This window comes from Pinus tabuliformis, chromosome 3_2 (genome assembly GCF_031772625.1).
Source record: "Pinus tabuliformis cultivar Carrire ecotype Pingquan chromosome 3_2, CPIR1, whole genome shotgun sequence".
NCBI lineage: Eukaryota > Viridiplantae > Streptophyta > Pinopsida > Pinales > Pinaceae > Pinus > Pinus tabuliformis.
Genome location: NC_142302.1, coordinates 709,351,880 through 709,368,187, shown reverse-complemented (window position 1 = coordinate 709,368,187; position 16,308 = coordinate 709,351,880). Strand labels below are relative to the sequence as shown.

The 16,308-nt window shown below is 40.5% G+C and overlaps 1 long non-coding RNA gene across 5 annotated transcripts in view; it reads left to right on the top strand.

Moving 5' to 3' along the window:
- Positions 1-342: 342 nt before the first annotated feature.
- Positions 343-16,308, top strand: part of LOC149182616 (uncharacterized) — a 62,692-nt gene continuing 46,726 nt past the window's right edge. For 4 of the 5 annotated variants that reach the window (XR_016257150.1, XR_016257151.1, XR_016257149.1 and 1 more), the window contains exon 1: positions 343-1,316. This is a non-coding gene — a long non-coding RNA (uncharacterized LOC149182616). Of the gene's footprint in view, positions 1,317-3,300; positions 3,399-16,308 lie in introns of all 5 variants that reach the window. The other variant, XR_016257147.1, reaches the window with a different exon arrangement.

The following is a 16,308-nucleotide window of genomic DNA, read 5'->3' as shown; positions in this document are numbered from 1 at the left end:
TAATAAAATATTACTATTTCATTAAAAATCACTATACTGAATTTTAATAAAAAGATTAAAAAGTTGCACGTTAGATATAATAAAATAGAAATGATCTATACCTGAAATTTATCTTGTATCTAAAGATGTAATTAAATAATAAAATATTACTATTTCATTAAAAATCGCTTTATTGAACTTTAATAAAAAATTAAAAAGTTGCATGTTAGATATAATAAAATAGAAATGATATATACCTGAAATTTATTTTGTATCTAAAAATGTAATTAAATAATTAAATATTACTATTTCATTAAAAAATCACTTTATTAAATTTTAATTAAAAAATCCAAAAGTTGCAATAGAGATGGCAAAATCATTTAAAGGATTGTTAAAAGTACAGAGCTTGCGTTCAAGCAATCCTTCCGAATCTTCCGTACCCACTTATTCCCCTCTGCAACATTGACAATTTTGCTCCCGTAGTCTCGAGACTCACCCTTTGACCCTCTACTTTCGGTGTTAGTCTGATTAAATTAATGAATGGAATGACTCGCATATGCAGATTTCAGGTGGCATGGAACGGCTTCATCCCCACAATGACCCTCCCATTGTGCAATAGAGAAAAAAATCATTCAAGGATTTTTAAAAGTACAAAACTACAGAGTTTGCGTTCGAGCAATCCTCCCGAATCTTGCGTACCTGACTTATTTCCCTCTGCAACATTGACAATTTTCCCCTGCAGTCTCGTGACTCGACCCTTCGACCCTCTACTTTCGGTGTTCTTCTGATTAAAATCATGAATGGAAAAATCCCATACACATATTTCAGGTGGCAGGGAACGGCTCCATCCCCTCCAGTCCAAGGGCGCTGGCACTGCTCACAGACCAAGGGTATTTGATCTTCGTGTGCGCTAAATTCATCAGCAAGATTGCAGGTGGGAATACATATGGCTTTTGCGGTTTCTCTATTTTCATTGCTAGGGGAATCGATCCCGGGTCTGTTAGATGGCAGTGAAAATGAAGAAATGGCTGCCCGTGACGATGACGAAGTTCCATGGTAGTATGCTTGTGCATAGCTTGAAGGGCTTCTCGTTGGCCGTTGATGACGAAGAAGAGAATCTGAGATTTACAGTGGTGATCAAGTGCCAGGGTGTCAAGCGCAAGCCCAACTCGCCCTTCAAGCGTCAGCCTCTCAAGAGGAATTTCAAGGTTGAGCTGTATATCGGGGAAGATGGCATTTGGGAGTGGGACGAGGAGTTTGATAAAGTTTGCATCCAAGCATAAAAACAAGGACACTTCGACCTTTCAGCCTTTGAGATGTTAGCTTCTCTGTCATCAGTGAGTTTTATTTTTGGTTTTTTTTTTCTACCCTTCTTTTGTGTAATTATTGTAAATCTGAGCGTTCATTTTTGATAGATAGCTTCTCTTACTGGTATATTCATTAATCACGTATACGTAGGGCCTGCCTCTTCTTCAGATAGGACTTGATGGGATTTTATATCTGAAACTTGGCTTGGCTTGTTTTGTTGAAACAATTGGGTTTGTTTAATTATTTTTTGATGGTGAAGATACTGCAATTCACAATGACTATTGCATTCTATTATTCACCTCAAATCTCTGGAGCTGAGGCAAGCTATATTAGACCTGTTTCTGGATTCAGGAATGCTCTCTGATAGCTCACTGAATCCCAGTACCAGCTCAACTATGTTATCACACAGATTTCAAATAGCAGTAGGAATTCCTCCATTCAGCCCATTGTTCTTGAGTTGCAAACTGCTCAGATTAGGCACATTTCCCAACTCTGGAGGCATCTCTCCTGTAAGACCCTTGTTATTCAGATTCAGCTGTTGTAGATATAGAAAATACCCCAACTCCTTTGGGACTGTATCCTTCGAAACTATTCCTTCCAAATCAATACCCAGCACTGAGACCTTGCGACTCTAAGCCAAATCCACACTGTGCCTAAATTTGGTATCAGAACAATTAACAGTAATACCATTGTATACCCACATAACTCCTTTCCATCCTCGCAGAAGGCGAGAAGCACTCCACGAGGCCAGTACAACGTTAGTCCCTGTTCCAGACAACGTTGGTCTGAGTGAGAAGCACTCCACGAGGCCAGTACAACGTTAGTTCCTGTTCCAGACAACGTTGGTCTGAGTCTAAGAAGAGTAGAAACTTAGGGATTTATGATCAACCCATCAACGCAATGAAGCATCAGCAAAACACCTAACAGTCTGAGATGCATCAGAAAGGAAGATGTGTCCTGTGGGCTCGCAGATATTTCACAGCTTTCCGACAACCCATGTTTCTCTCTTTGTCAAATAGATTGTGCAAACCAAGTGCTTAGAGGGCCTTCCAACAATCCATTAGAGTTCTAATGGAGTTTCGTATCAGATGATAAATTTTTAAAACCTTTCTGGGTTATACTGTATATGCCTACATGGGCTTAATGGCTAATCATTTTCCCAACCATGACAGAAAAATAAAAAGGATAGTCACTGTTACGCTCCTGCGACTATGCATCACTTAAGTCAATCTCTACCAAACGTACAGTAGAGCCCTTTTCCTGCATGATCTGATGGTTTTAGGCTTGTATTCATCAATAACAAAAATGCCGCATATGACCTTTTTCTTAGACTGCTATTATGCTCGTAACCAATACCTCCATCATTATGAACATCACCACATTTTCATTATTGAATATGTTGTATCATTGTTAGCAGTATTATCATTTGCATCAATGTGAATTCCTAGAATCATTCCCACAACAGATCCCACCAGTAACACCTAATATTAAACACAACAGTCACATTAAACCAATGTCGAAAATATTCGGCAAAATATCGGCAAGGGTCCTGAAAACATCTTATCGGTGATATTGGTGAAAATATTGGTAAACATAAAAACTCATTTTTTTCAGATTTTTAAACATAGCTTATACTTTCAAAATATGACGATATTTAACCGATATTTTGAAAATATTGCCGATATTTCAACACCAATTAAATATTAAACACAACATGTACTTCCTGTCACTTGTAGTGGCAACATGAACGCAATGAATAGAATACTTTTGTGAGTGTTGATAATATCGCTGATATTTTCAAAATATCGGTAAAATATCACGATATTTTGAAAATATCGGCTAAATATCGCCATATTTTGAAAATATCAGCTATGTTTAAAAATCTAAAAGATTCGATTTTTTTATGTATGCCGATATTTTCGCCGATATTGCCGATAAAATATTTTCAGAACCCTCGCCGATATTTTACCGATACCGATATTTTTAACACTGCCATACACCACTCTACTGCAGGAAGAACAGAACATAAGCGGTCGTAGACGAGGTGACTCTATTTATGTTGATTGAAGAAAACAGTTGGAGTTGTTCACGGAGGAAATAAATTAGTGAATGTAAGTATACATCTCTGTAAGGAATCTGTCAATACATTATAGGCTGTGGAGAAATGAGTGAACGTTATACCTATAACAACAGTTTTAAAATAATGGATAAGTAGAACAATGATGAAATTGTTTAAAATTTGAATATAATTTGATATGTGGATATTTGTTTATTTAATTATTAATTATTATGGGTGGTGATTAATGAGTCTAAATTAATTTAATACAAGTAGCATTATTTTTTTTGTAAACTGAGGCGGTATTCTATTACTAAAAAAAGAGAGATTACATACATAGGCAGGTCTCCACCCGCCCAGAAGGGAAACCAGGTGACCATCGAAAGTTTTTAACAGCCATCCAGAAAAAGTATATGACCAGTCGATCTAACCATGCAAAAAACCCCTCTATTCTTACTACAAACAAACTGTTCTTGACTGGAAGCATTACCATCTAATATTTCAAAAGACAAAAAGAAGTATAGAAAAACCTCCTTGCAGCAACTGCATATTCTACTGATTCATTGTATCTGGCTTGGCCTCACTTTCTACCTTGACCTCCATTCCACTCGCTTTAAACATCTGCAGCAGCTTGTCCATCTTTCTGTCCTGCATAAGAAGAGTTACTTGGATATTCTTCAGCTCCCTTTTGAGGGTGGGAATTCCTTGAGCCAGCTCCACCATTTCCATGGCCACTTGCTCCATGGCCTTGGCTAATAATCTCTTCATGCCCCAATAGACATGTAATGACTGCTTGTATAAGGACATTCTTCCTCTTGTGTGCCCCGGGTCAGGAAGAAACCTCTCCCAATCTTCCATTTCAGGATCTGAGATTTCCTGCATAGCATCTTCCTCTAAATGGTCAATAATTCTGCGGATGTTCGGGTTGGTTTCATGAAGATAAGCTTCCTCTGCCTCCTGCAATTTTTTCCTCATATCTTTTTTCCCTCTTTTCCTGCCTCTAACCTCACTGGCTGATCCTTCCTCATATTCAGATCTTTGAGCTCTGCTCCCTCGACCTCCACATGCTTTAGGTCTCCCTCTACCCCTCTGGTTACCACGTCCCCTCAGTCCTCTGCTCCTTCCGCGTCTGCCATCCGCTTCCTCTTCGTCTTCTTCCGACCCCTCATCCGTATCTCCCCTGTCTCCCATTTCAGTACTGCACTGCTTCCATTTACCAACTTTTCCCCCCGATGTCGGACGTTGCTCCTCCTCTGCAATATAATCTCGTATATCGAATTCTTCCTCCGATTCCTCCGGTATTTCAAGGTAAATCCTCTGCGATGTTTCCTCAACCGCACTCTTCCCTTTCTTATCTAAATTCGCCCCCTGGCTTCGCGTCCGCCTGCCTTCTCCCCTTTCTGGGTTCGCTGCCATATTGCTTATCGGCAAATTCGTAACTCTCCCCCTCGCTTTGCTGCTATTCGCTCCCAAATTCGTCCTTGTCTCCAGTCGACTGCATGCAAACAGTAAATTCGTAACTCTCCCCCTCACTTGGCTGCTATTCACTCCCAAATTCGTCCTTGTCTCCGGTCGACTGCATGCAGACAGTAATATAACCCTGCTCGGCCACCTTTCCTCCTTGATACTTCGTTGCTGCCTATCCACCTCATTAATACACGTCTCATTTCCTGGATCATGATGTGAGACGTACACTGTCCGTCTGATGCTTCCACCTCTCCTCCTCGGTACCTTACCCCCGTTCCTTCTTGGGATGATCATTCCTCCCATTGTTCGATTATACTCACCATTCATGATTTTAATGTTATCTACTGTCGTCTTCATACACCCTGAGCGAACATTAATTATCCTGTCTTTTCCCCTCTTATCCATAATGAGGAGGCAGCTAATCAATCCTTTCATGCGCAATCGCTTCATCATTATCCTGCCTTAATATAGATTTTAAATCATTCCACCGTGGATCCTCCTGAAATGATAACCAGCTGCCATCCATTACCCTATTCGGCTCTCCACTTCCCCAATTGGCTAAGAAATCGGCTGCTCTATTACCATGCCTCAAAACATGATTTATCGTTATATATTCAATCGTCCTCATCAACCCTTCTATGTCCTGTATAATCCCTGCTGTCCGCCAACTCTTCGCCACATGATCCCAGCTTTTGCCACCCCTCAATTTCCTTAACATATCTATCGTGAGCTGGGAATCGCCTTCAATTTCAAGGTTCCTATATCCATTTCGTGCTGCAATTCGAAGTCCATTATAAATTGCCCATAACTCCGCTTCGTTGTTCGTCATTTCCCCTCCCCATTCAGCATATGCCCACCGCGAAATCCCTCTACTATCTCTAAAGATACCTCCCCATCCTGCTTGCCTAGGGTTACCCTTCGATGCCCCATCGAAGTTCAATTTGATCCGACTATCTCCTGGAAATCTAAAATGGTTTGGGCTTTGCATGCGATAACTATTTCTCCTGTCTGTATTGGGATATAACATCTTAAAGTCAATACTCAATTTGGAGACTATTCGCTGTTCTTCTGAGTTTAATTTCCAATCGTCTTCACTCCAGACTTCCGACAAAACCGTTTCTTTGATCGACCTACATACTTCATCCCAAATTCTTGATTCTTGGCATCTTTTGTCTCTAAAGAGTCTTCGATTTCGCTCTTTCCACACCTCCCATATTACAAAACCAACCGCTAAATTCCATATACTCCTTACAACTTTACTTTGAAAATTCCCCTTTCCCCATTGAAGTATGGTATTCCTAAGGCTATCTGGATCCCTGTTTGACTTACCAAAGAGTACCCGTAATTCCTCCCATAGACTTTGAGTATATATACATCGATTCAGTAGGTGTTCCTGATTCTCTATCTCTTTACTACACAGGTAACACCTTGATGGTCCAATCATTCCTCGTTTTTGCATATTGTCCCAAGTCAGGATCCGTCCTCTGCACACCAACCATGCAAAATATGTTACTTTTGGCCACCATTTTCCTTCCCAAATCTTTTTCCAATCCGTTGGTTCATCCTCCCTTTCCTCTTTCGTAGCCCAGTAATATGCTTCTTTGACTGTAAACATCCCCTTCATTGCTTTACCCCATCTAAGGATATCTTTACCTGCTTGGATCTTAATTTTCCTCGATTCTAATTCTCTGACATACACTTGCGCAGTCTCCAGACTTATACTATCATCCCATTCCTGCGGTCTTTTCCAGACTCTCCAAATATCATTTAATTCTGCTCTTCTCCAATAATCCCTTACATATTCCAGTCCTGCTCTTTGCGTTGTTGCTTGGATTTCATGCAGAGGTTGGTTTCTATCCAGCTTATCACGCTGTTGCCAACCTTCCTCCCAAAACCTTGCTGAACTTCCTTCGAGGATTTCCCAAAAGGCTAGGTCCCTAACTAGATCCTTATTATTTCTTGCTAACTCCCATATTTGTGATCCTCGTGGAGTTTCTGCTATTCGTAGACGCCCTTCAGTTGTACCTGGCATATCATATTTTTGGTTCCATATTCTTTTCCACACATCAGTTCCCCCCTGTACCCATCTCCACCATAATTTCGCCCCTAAAACCTTATTTACGATTTCCAGATCTCTTACTCCAAGGCCTCCTTCCTCTTTCCGCTTGATTACATTCTTCCATGAAACCAAAGTCCATTTTTTCTGTTGCTTAGGTCCCCCCCAAAGAAATTTACCCAATATTTCTCTCAATTTAGAGAAAACGCCTTTGGGAGCAGCCATAATGGACAGAGGGTATATGGGGATAGATAATAATACCGATTTTAAAAGAATAACTCGGCTTGCTATATTCAGCAATCTGAACGACCAACTAGCTAATCTTTTCCTGATCTTTTCCAATAAGCTTTGCCAATTCTTTATGCGGTTTGAGTTTATATCCAGCTGAATGCCCAAATATTTTGTAGCTAACTCTCCCTGTCTAAAGCCTAGAACTCTGGTTAAATGAACCTTGACAGCTTCAGGTGAATTAAATATAAAAGTACAAGATTTATCATTATTAACCGCCATACCTGAAGCGTTCATGAAAACTTCTAAGACATGTTTGAAACTTCTTACCTCTCTAAGCGACGCTTCTCCAAACAACATCAAATCATCTACAAACTGTTGATGTGTGATGATTAGATTGTTTCCCCACAATATAAGTAGCATTATTTACATTAACCATCCGTTCACATAATTTTAAACTTTTCCTCTTCATAGTAAACATCCATGGGATAATTTTTCAATCGATACTCACTGTTAGAGATAAGGTCTATGACCGATGGTCATAAAGATTAAAAGAAAATGACTCAGTGACTAGATGGAAAATCTAGGGTTAAAAAATCCCATAAATTATGAATAAAACCTTCCACGAGCGGTGGACCCTCAAAACTGGCTTCAACAGTCTTCATTAGCATGCTCTGTTAGCTCACAATTCAAGAAGTATGTCATCATAGAGGCTTGATCATTCCTCTTAATCCAACAAGACACCCCCAATTGGCAATAAGTATATATAATTGCTTAATTGAAGGGAGCGCTAACCCTGAACAAAGGTATAACAAACACAATAAATTTGAGTGACAAAAGTCTTGGAAAGCAAACAAATCATTCTCATGGCCATTGGAATTGATTGCTTATAGGCTGAAAATGATCCTGAGGTATTCATTCTACTACATTTATTCAAGGATGCAGAATAATATATGACATCGTAACGTGGAAATTCTTACTCATCTCTGTACTTAAGTCTGCAAAGTTTGAAAAATAAAAGGGTGTGTTGATCTGACATTGTATGGATGAGATGTTTTGAAGACAAATCTAGTGATTTGTGGATAATCAGGTTGGATTTGCTCTAGTGAGGACCAATTGTCAAGGCATATTGAAAGAGGATGTATAAGTGGAAGAACCCTTTAATCAACTTAATTTCGTCCTCAAGCTGAGCATCTAGATCATATTGAAATATTGTGTTTGGAGAAAAGCTACCAAAGGGAATAATTTTTTTTCATGTAGAGCTTTCTTTGCTCCTTTATTTGGAATCCTTCTAGAATAAATCGACATTTTGGCTTGGTATATGATAAACTCCAATGAACCTATCATTGGACCCTATAGGCTAGCTATTAGAACAAAATACAAGTGTAAAATTCCGTTCACTTTGATCAAGTAACTCCAGAGATTCCAGTGCTGGATGGTCTATTAGAAATCGATTTCAATACTTCAACTTCTCTCAGGGAATATATTAGAAATCGATTTCAAATCATGACTTCGACCATTCGTCTTTAAAGAATGAGGTAACTGAGTAATTTATCTCGTTGCTTCTCTTGCTAATTACCTCATTTTAGAAAGATCTTTCAAAATACTAGAGTTAATGAATAATTACCCCGTATGCTAGATTAATGGGTAAGGGTCATTATTTTGACCAACGTTGACCTTGCACGTGTAGGTTGCAGGGTTTGACTGGCTGACAAAATATTTTGGGCAGCAGACTGAGATTTTTGGGCAGTTCAAAAAACTACCACAACTAATATATAACATAGCTATATCCTAATATCCACTGATATAATACTTGTCTCCTATACAAGTGCATGAGCACTAAAAAATGATGCCACTCTTCAATCATACAACAACTGAAACAGTAAAGATAAAAAATGAGTTTGTAAAAAATTATTAGCTGATACTTAACCAAATGGAATGGAACCATCCTCCATCCTGTCACCATTCCAAAGGACTTGGAAATGTATGAGGCCAAGTGTGGCAGAAAGACCTCTCTTTAATAAAGAGTTTGCAGTAACATTTTGTTCATGATATATATGAGTGAAGGAGATGCAACCAAATAAGTTTTTTAGATTCTGGATGTGATCCATCCAACCTGACAGCATCAGAGCATTGAGTTTGGCTGTACTATTTATCCATTCGATTACTGTTAATTTATGGTATGTTCTATGCTTATAATAGTTTACTTATTTTTCTTATTATTATCCACAGATTAGCAATCACACGTACATAAAGTAAAGTGCAGATAGAACATTAAACGATCGACAGAAAACAAGCCAAGACAAGAGACACAAGATGTGGCGGCTAGCTAGGGACAAACCCCACAATGTGGGGAAACCCTTTGATCAAATCTTCTTTTATCTTCAATAATTCAGCAGAGAGAAATAGTACAAAGAGAATCTGATTTATATTAGCAGTAGCAAACCCTAGATCAGCAACATCAGCGAGCGGCTTCATCATCAAAACTAGGGCAGTCGATATCTCGCAAACCGATCGTTGGATCGGCTTGATTCCACCACCAAAAAATGCGGCCTTCAGAGGAGGTCCAGATGGACCTACAACGCAGTTCTGAGGAGGGAGTCTTCAGGTCAACGCTGGTCAAACTTTGTTTCTGCAGTTGTAGAACTAGATTCTGCGTCCTTCCTTCCACCTGTGTGAGAGAGAGTCACCTACTGTGTAGGAGAGAAGAGACTCTTTTCTGCGTTGGAGAGAGAGAGATGTGATGAGTTGAGAGTGAGTCCAAATGAGGTAAAGTCCTCTTGTATTTATACACATCTTATGATAATTGAATAGATGCGACTGTTGGGCTTCTGACCATACATGAGTGCAGGTCGGCTTGATAATTATTCCATAATCAAAATAAATTCATATATCCATAAATACTTATCGGAATCGGATGATCTTTAGATCAATCCTACACCTCTCGACGAGAGGAATCTAATAAAAATATTATCAACCATGAATAAGATGACCTACATGGAGTTTGGCCCTAGTTTCCAATTTTAACACTCCCTCTCAACTAGGGAGAACTCCATTTGCAATCTGTCTGTCGGTTGCTACTACTCATCCATCAAATGTACTGCCTTGTACAGCTTGACCCTTGCCCTGCTCTGCTCTATTCTGCCTTGTCTTGTTCTGCCCTGTACTGATCTGTACTGCTCTGCTTTGCTTTGTTATGTTCTGCTCTGCTCTTGTCCGAATTATGAAGAAGAAGAAATGATCGAGGATGCATCATACTGACTTAGAGTCAGTCTCAGAGTATGTACGACTGGTCCCAAACCAGTATCAACCAACTCGAAGTCAACGTCATAGTGAGTACAACTCCTACCACTAGTCCCAGACCAATATCATCCTCCACTGACTTGAAGTCAGTCTCAGAGTGCGTACCACTGGTCCTAGACTAGTCTCAACCGACCCGAAGTCAGCGTCATAGTAGGTACTACTCTTACCACTGGTCCCAGACCAGTATCATTGATCCTAGATCAATGAAGGTCATCCTAGCATAGGGAGTCTAGTAGATACAATGATGCGTCCATCGGTACTACTATGGTCCCTAACTTCATTTCCCTGCTCATTTATCAGATGAGAGTACTTCCCATGAGTCCCAGATTGCATGGGTAGGAAGCCTCAACATGAGAACTTAATCAATCCCGTCCTCACAGGAGAACTAATCATCCTGCTAACAATCGCCATGGAGAATACATCATCCAGGCCTCACAGGAGAACTAATCATCTTGCTACATAATTGTCATGGAGAACACATCATCTAGACCTCACAGGAGAACCAATCATCATCCTACATAGTCGCCACGGGGTATACATGCACACCACTAGGGGATAGTGAATCACCTTGTGGTCATATGTCGCTCCAAGAAGTACCCTGCACCCCCCGGGGCTCCCAGAGCTCAATGCATCATACAGGACCCTCATCAAAGGATCTTTGAACAACACCTAGTTGTTTTCGGAAAGTCAAGAATTTGACTTTCCCTAGGGGCTTTGTCAGAATGTCGGCGCCTTGTTCATTTGTACCGATATGCTGGAGCCTTATAGCTCCTCGCTACGCCATATCTCGAATATAGTGGTACCTGATATCGATATGCTTGGAGTGATCATGAAATACTAGATTCTCTGACAAATGAATCCCACTTTGGTTGTCACATAGGATCACGGTGGTATCTAGTGTAAATCCAAACAGCTCACTGAAGAGCTTCCTCAACCAGATTGCCTCATAGGGAGCCATGCTAGCAGCAATATACTCTGCCTCAGCGGTGCTCAAAGCCAACGACTTCTGCTTCCTGTTCATCCAGGATATCGAAGCAGATCCCAGGGTGAAACAACACCCAAAAGTGCTCTTACTGTCCACCACACTGCTTGCCCAATCAACCTCAGTATATCCAAGTAGTCTCACATCTCTGGCAGTGTATCTTAACCCAAAAGTGGTTGTGCCACGAAGATATCTCAACAGATTCTTGGCACCAATCCAATGTATGTGGTGAGGTTCAACCATATGTTGACTCAATGTGTTGATTGCAAAACATACGTCTGGACGGGAGTTCACTAAGAACATTAATGCTCCGACGAGTTGACGATACTCGGTGGCATTTCGTAAAACAGGTCTAGCAGCGCTACCGCTTAACTTTTTGAAGTCAAGCTCCATCGGGGTAGTTACGGGTTTGCAGTCCACCATACAGAATCTTTCTAAAATCTTCACCACATATTTTCCTTGAGATAGGAAAATTTCCCCTGGCTTCTGCCAAACTTCAAGTCATAGGAAATAGTGCATCAGTCCTAGGTCTTTCATTTCAAATTCAAAAGCCAACTCCCTCTTACATTTGTGAATGAAAGGGTCTGCACCTGTTAGGAAGAGGTCATCCACATACAACACTAGTATGAGAGGTTTGTCATCTTCAACCTTAAAGTGAAAGTTAGGATCGACGTCACTCCTAGTGAATCCCAGCTTCATCAAGTAGCTATCGATCCTCTTATACGATGCTCGGGGTGCTTGCTTCAGCCCATAGAGGGCTTTCTTCGACTTGCATACATGAGATTTTCGATCATGAATCTCAAATCCTTCGGGTTGCTCCACGTAGACCTCTTCTTTGATCGAAACATGTAAGAACACGGTCTTGACATCCATCTGATGTAGGTTCCATCCTTGTGAAGCCGCAAGGGCTATGATCGAGCGGATGGTGGTATATCTGGCAACAGGTGCAAATATCTCGTCATAGTCTATACCTTCCTTTTGGGAGAAGCCACGAGCGACAAAATGAGCCTTATATTTTTCTGTACTTCCATCCACTGCATGCTTTATCTTGTAAATCCATTTAGAAGTGACAACTGTCTTGTCCTGGGGTCTGGGAACTACTTCCCAGACATCATTCTTCATAATAGACTCATATTCTTCGGTCATAGCATCCTTCCATACTTGATGCTTGACGACATCTGAGAATGATGAAGGCTCATTTTGTATGATCATGCTCATGATGGTCAGGTATCCTTGATACCTGTTGGGTTTCTTACTTTCACGGAAGGTTCATCGGGGTGCAGTGTGTCTTTCAGCATCATCGAGTAGCCCCCTAAGCCAAGAGGGCCTCTTCCTAGAAGAGGAAGGCTCAGGTGGATCAATAGGATCCATGGGTTCTTCCACATTAGGCATTGTTTCATCATCCTTTTCTTTTGGTTACTTGGTGACGGCTTCTTGAGAGCTCCTCAAAGTCGGAAGATTGTCCACCTTGCTGAGAGCCATATTTTCGTCAAAGGTGACATCATGACTAATCACGACTTCCCTTTGACTGGCTACATAGATTCTATAGCCCTTAGTATTTTCACCATAGCCCACGAAGATTTCTCTCTTTCCAGATGCACCCAATTTATTCCTTTTCTCTTTCTGCACATGAAAATATAAAGGGCTTCCAAAAATTCTAAAATGAGATACGTCAGGTTTCTTATCGGTGAACATTTCTTCAGGAGTCTTGGAACCTAGTGCTTGATGAGGGCATCGGTTTTGTACATATACGGTGGTGATTGCAACTTCGGCCCATAGAAACTTCGGAAGTCTTTGATCATGGAGCATGGCATGGACAACTTCCACAATCGTACGGTTCTTCCTTTCCGCCACACCATTCTGTTCAGGAGTATATGGTGTAGTAGTCTCCCTCTTGATGCCAGCCTCTTTACAAAAGTCATGAAACTCGTTAGATTCATATTCAGTCCGATTATCAGTCCTTAAGATCTTGATCTTCTTTTCTGTTTGATTCTCGATCAAGGCTTTGAAGTTTCGAAACCAAGAGAACACTTCGTCCTTCTTTTTCAAGAAGTATATCCAAGTATTTTGAGAATAGTCATTTGTAAATGTAAGGTAATATGAATATCCTCCCAAGGAGTTCACAGGAATCATACCAGATATGTCTGAGTGAACCAGTTGTAATATATCGGAGGTCTTGTTTTGGCTTGAGGGGAATGGTCCCCTTTTGAGCTTTCCTTTGGCACATCCCGGACATACACCTTCTTTCTCTACTCAAAATTCAGGCATCCCTGTTACCATTTGTCTTACATTGGGGTGAGCTTTATAATGAGGGTGGGTAAACCTCTGATGCCAAAGTTCGGACTGAAGAGATGTGTCACAAGACATAGCGGACTTCCACCGACCTGATATAATGAATCAACTCGAAACCCAAGAGTGAAAGCATCTTTAACATTGTTTTTCCATATACGTACCTTGCCATCGCTGAAGTTCACCTTGTAGCCTTTGTCTTCCATTTCCGAGATGGACACAGGTTCTTCTTGAGGTCAGGTACATATAACACATCCTGTAAGTGGATCGTATTTCCTTGATTCAATTTAAGAGAGACATTGCCTACACCTTTCACGGGATATTTCATATTATCTCCAAGGACAATTTCCAGGTTAGTTTCCATCTCTATTAGATTATGGAGAACTTCTTTGTAACCAGTGAAGTGCCTTGATGCACCACTATCAATGAGCCAAATTCTCATTGAGTCCGAAGGAGCAGAGGTAGATAGAGCAACTGGTAAATAATATTCATCTTGCTTATTTTCAACAATGTTGGATTCATACCTAGAATTTTTAGCCTTCTTGAATGGTTGTCCTTTTCCTTGATTACCAGCACTCCTTTTACCTTTGTTATTGAATTTGCCATTCCTTTTATTGCCATGAGATGGACTTTGATCATCGTCTCGGTGTGCCATTTCCCTATCAGGAGGACCTTTAGGCATGGGCATTTCTTGCTCTTCAACCCTTGTTTCTTCTTGAATGCATCTAGCCATTAATTCCTCGAAACCAGGAATTACATTATTGTTCAGAAGAGTAGTCCTGAACACGTACCATTCGGATGGTAATCCTCCAAGAGTCGTGAGTGCCATTTCCCTATCAGTAATAGTCTCCCCAATAGATAGGAGATCGTTCCTGATCTTGGTGATTCTTAAGAAGTATGCTTGCATACTCTCATCTTTGCCCTTCTTAATTTCCTTCAGCTTATTTCTAAGAAATAGAACTTGATTTGCATCATTAACTTTAAATAAACTCACCAGTCTATCGTAGATTTCCTTGGAGGTGTTCAGATTGGAGATGTAGGCCACCAAGCGCTTGTCGATAGAGTCCTGAATGATCTTCTTTGTCTTTGTTTTGACTTCATCGGTTTTCCATTTGTTCTTGGCAACAACGGTTGCATTTGATGGAGGCTCAACAATATTGCCTCTCACATGGTCAAATACTCCTTGATCTTCTAAGGTTAGATTGATAGACATCTTCCATCCGTGATAGTCAGCTTTCTCACGGAGCTTGTCTTCGGCAGGAAAGAGTGACGAGGACCCCATAGTTCTTTTAGGCTAGCCTTGCCAATCTTCTCTTCGGTTATTGCTCTTGCTCTTGCTCGCGCTTTGTCTTCACCTCAGCTCTGATACCATGTTAATTTATGGTATGTTTTATGCTTATAACAGTGTACTTATCTTTTTTATTATTATCCACAGATTATCAATCACATGTACATAAAGTAAAGTGCAGATAGAACATTAAACAATCGACATAAAACAAGCCAAGACAAGAGACACAAGATGTGGCGGCTAGCCAGGGACAAACCCCACAATGTGGGGAAACCCTTTGATCAAATCTTATTTTATCTTCAATAATTCAGCAGATAGAAATAGTACAAAGAGAATCTGATTTATATTAGCGGTAGCAAACCCTATATCAGCAGCATCAACATTAGCGGCTTCATCATCAAAACTAGGGCAGTCGATATCTCGCAAACCGACCGTCGGATCGACTTGATTCCACCACCAAAAAATGCGGCCTTCAGAGGAGGTCCAAATGAACCTACAACACAGTTCTAAGGAGGGAGTCTTAAGGTCAACATTGGTCAAACTTTGTTTCTGCAGTTGTAGAACTAGATTATGCGTCCTTCCTTCCACCTGTGTGAGAGAGAGTCACCTACTGCGTAGGAGAGAAGAGACTCTTTTTTGCGCTGGAGAGAGAGATATGTGATGAGTTGAGAGTGAGTCCAAATGAGGAAAAGTCCTCCTGTATTTATACACATCTTATGATAATTGAATAGATGCGACTGTTGGGCTTCTGACCCTACATGAGTGCAGGTCGGCTTGATAATTATTCTACAATCAAAATAAATTCATATCTCCATAAATACTTATCGGAATCGGATGATCTTTAGATCAATCCTATACCTCTCGACGAGAGGAATCTAATAAAAATATTATTAGCCATGAATAAGATGACCCACATGGAGTTTGGCCCTAGTTGCCAATTTTAACAATTATTATCTTTGCATCACCACAAACATGTATGCTCCAAATTGCTGTACCTGGAAAAGAACAACATGCCCCGTAATGCAATAATTTTTGCCCTAGTATTGGTGCCCTCATCACCACACCAAAAAAGGTGGAACTATTCATTTGAATTTTTAATGATCACTGCGCCACACCCACAATGACCCTATTTTGCAGCTCCATAAAAAAATCTGCTCGGGTACTCCAACATTGGAGGGCCTCTAAGTGGCCTTTGTGGATTCTGCTTTGTTTCCCTCAGTCCAATTTCTTCGTATCATGCACATATCTTTAAAGAAATCCACCCCACTTCAAACTGCTTATTTTCAAATATCAGGGCATTTCTAACCTGCCAAATGCCCCAAATAGTCAACCGAGTAATATTCTGTGACTCT